The sequence below is a fragment of the Ipomoea triloba genome, chromosome 2 (assembly GCF_003576645.1).
Source record: "Ipomoea triloba cultivar NCNSP0323 chromosome 2, ASM357664v1".
Taxonomy (NCBI): Eukaryota; Viridiplantae; Streptophyta; class Magnoliopsida; order Solanales; family Convolvulaceae; genus Ipomoea; species Ipomoea triloba.
This window is the reverse complement of record NC_044917.1, coordinates 25,992,470-25,996,040: the sequence shown is the minus strand read 5'-3', so window position 1 is coordinate 25,996,040 and position 3,571 is coordinate 25,992,470.

Here is a 3,571-nt window from a genome sequence, read left to right as displayed (position 1 = left end):
CCGCTACCCTATCAGTACCCGGCATACCCGTCAGCGCCCCAGTACCCGGTGTACCCGTCAGCACCTCAGTACCCGACGTATCCTTTTGACGCGAACACCCAATGGTCGGCTAACTCACCGCGGTATTACTCGCAGCCCTACGCCCCGTCTTTCCCTTTCCAACCGGTGCCACCCGTTCAACCCCAAGCGCCTCCGCCGGAGACCACAACGATCGAAGCCGCAGCTACTGCCTCGCCCATCTTAAGGAGGGCTTAGTCCGAGCGACGACCGGTATCTTCAAGGTTGCGGGAATCAGCACCCGCACGACGCCCGGCGCTCTCCTGCTTGAGCGGTTCAGACTCCCGGCAGCCGCCAGAACGGGGGGAGTGACCACGCGTGAGCGCCTTAGACCGGCTAGACCCGCCAGCGGAAGAAGCGCGCAGATCGTTGCAACTGCCAACTGCGAGCGATGCCGATTCCAGTGAGGCCAGTTCGTCCGATTCACGGCGGCGCAGGCACCGTGACCCGGCCCGCTCGTCGGGTCTGTCCCACGGAGTGTTGGATCAAGTCCGCGCAGAGTTCAATCGGTGGAAGCAAGAACAGAGCGACGACCGTACTGTTGACCGGGCGACCAATTTGCTACGACACCCTTCACTTCGGAGCTCATGAGTCAGCCGTACCCGATTGACCTGCGAGTCCCCGGGGATAAAGAGTACGCCGGCAGATCGGACCCCAAGCAGCACGTTAACCTTTATTACTGCAATATGCTGATGATGGGGGTGTCCGAGGCAGTAATGTGCCGGGCGTTTTATTCAACATTGACCGGACGAGCAGCGGAGTGGTTCCGTACTCTGGAGCCAGGTTCCATTTCCAATTTCCAAGACCTAGCCCGGAGGTTTGTTGATCGTTTCGCCATGTCAAAGACCGTGAAGGAGCATTTCTCGCATCTGGAAAACGCCAAGTAGTTAGATGGTGAACCGCTCTCCGTATTTATCGAACGTTGGAATAAGGAGATGGCGGAGATCGAGCCCGTTGATGATGTCACCGCCACTAATCTCTTGCTGAACTCTCTGAGGGCGGGAAATTTATACCAGGATCTTATCCTTCGGCCTCTGTCCTGTTACGAGGACGCCGTGCGCAGGGTGGTCGCCCACGCCACCGCCACAGAGGCGAACTCGGCCAAAAGAATGATGGAGACTGGGGGGCCAAGGAGGGATCAAGGTCAGCGAGATAGACGCCCGAACAATCCGCGACAGAAGGACCGCGATGGAAACCCGATCTACACCTCGCTGACTAGACCGGTTGCAGAAGTCTTACAGTTTGCCCAGAATTGTCACCTGATTCAGTTGCACGCCCCGGCCAGAGACGGCCTGGGCAAAGATAAGTACTGCGCGTATCACCGCAATCGGGGACACAACACCGAAGAGTGTCACGTGGTTAAGAGCCTGATCGAAGACCTGCTGTAGACCGGAGAATTGGCCCAATTCGCTGAGAAGAAGAAGAAGAACCGGCGAGGGTGGAGAAAATACTTCAAGAAGGATAAGGATAAGAAAGACAAGGATCCCGACCTGGACAGAGAGCCTCCGGCAGCCGCTCAGAAGCAAGTTATTCATGTGATATTTGGAGGACCGGAGGGTGGTGACACGGCCGGAGACCGTCGTAACTGGGCCCGTGACTTACATGTCGCCCTAGTAGAGGAGACAAACCCCGAGAAAAGGACGAAGGTGGAGCCCATTGTGTTCACCGACCGGGACCTGCCGAGCAGCGCCGACTGTGCGACCGAAGCGTTGGTGATAACCATAGACATCAACGGCGTCGACGTTCAAAGAGTCATGATGGACACGGGCTCGAGCGTGAATGTTATGTATTTAGACGTCTTCCGAAAGGTCCAATTGGACCGATCCCAGCTAATGCCCGTCAGAACCCCGCTCTCGGGTTTCACAGGAGCAATGATCCATCCGGAGGGAGTAGTCCGTCTGCCTGTGGAGGTCGGGACCGTTCCGAGGGTGCTCCGTGTAACGATGGAGTTCGTTGTCGTCGACCTGGCGTGCGTTCATAACGTCATTGTTGGCAGGCCGGGGATCTCACAACTCGGTGCAATAATATCAATGCCACATCTATGCATGAAATTTCAAACACCGGAGGGCATGGGCATGGTCAGAGGAAACCCCAAATCGGCCAGACGATGTTATGTCCGGGCTGTGCAGAAATAGGATGCCAGCACGTCCCGAGTGAACACCATCAGTAAGAGGAAAAAGGATGTCCGGATTGAGCGCCCCGAGCCGTCAGAAGAGGTGGAGCTGGTGGCGCTGTCAGATTCCCGACCGGAACGTACGGTGAAGATTGGCTCGGCTTTATCCCCTGATTTGCGGACCGCCATCATTGCCGTCCTTCGAGAATACGCCGACATCTTTGCCTGGGGCCCAGAGGATATGCCAGGGATCGATCGCAGGACCATATGCCATAGATTAGCTGTCCGCCCGGGCTCCCGACCAGTTAAGCAGAAGCAACGGCACCTGGCCTCCGACCGACGAGAGTTTGTCCGATCCGAAACGAGGTCTGATGGACAATTTTAATAAGTCCTCGCAAGTGCACGAGTCAATTGTAGTAATAGTGTGCAAAATGCAAGGGTCGAACCCACAGGGAATTGTAACAATGCAATTGAATAACTTGCAAATAATTAACTTGAAAGCAATAAAATAAAGCCGAAACTAATAAAACAACGAAGAAATAAAATAATTAAAAACTAACAAAAACGAGGTAGCAGGTAATTAAGTAACTAGCTGGGAAAACAATAAAATAACAACAATTGAATAATCACGAAACCAAAGCAGGGGAAAAAGACTAGGAACATGAATCAATTACCATTACTTATCTTGCAGATTAGTTTAACATGCCAACCAAATTAAGGGTTCGTTCTTTCGTTAATATGATAACTTCGTATGGCGTCCAAAGGAAATCACGTGCTTTAACCATTCATGTACTTAAGATACTTATTCAAATGATTAAAACCCATTAAGCCTGGAAGAACTTACGGAATACCCGGGTTATGAACCAAAATAAAAAATTTAGTAAGACAACCAAATTATTTATTATTTTTATCCTACAGAGCTTGGAATTAATAGGCAGTGTTTACTCAATTAATTCCCTCAAAAGATTAATCTATGCTAAAATTGGCCAAACTCCAACACAATTAATCTCAGTGTAAAAACATAGGATAAAACTTAATGTGATTGTCAAATTTAAAACTCAAACTACTACAAAATGCTCATGGTATATTCATCACGTTCCTAGAATAAAGAAATTAACAACTCATTTTAATCCGTAGTAGATGGAAAATAAAATTAGAGTTTTATAGCTTCAGAACCTGGGGAAAAGCAATTGTCTACACTACCAGCTAAGCATGCATCACACTTAAAATAATACTTAAAGCTTTTGATTTGTAATTATCATCACCCTTAACCATTGCAACACAATTTACACAACGAATTGAATTGTCAATCACGATTACAGAGACGAATTTCAAAAGACTAAGGGGATTAAAAAGAACCAGAATATTCTGCAATGCTGGAGGTAATTCGCTGAAGCCAGA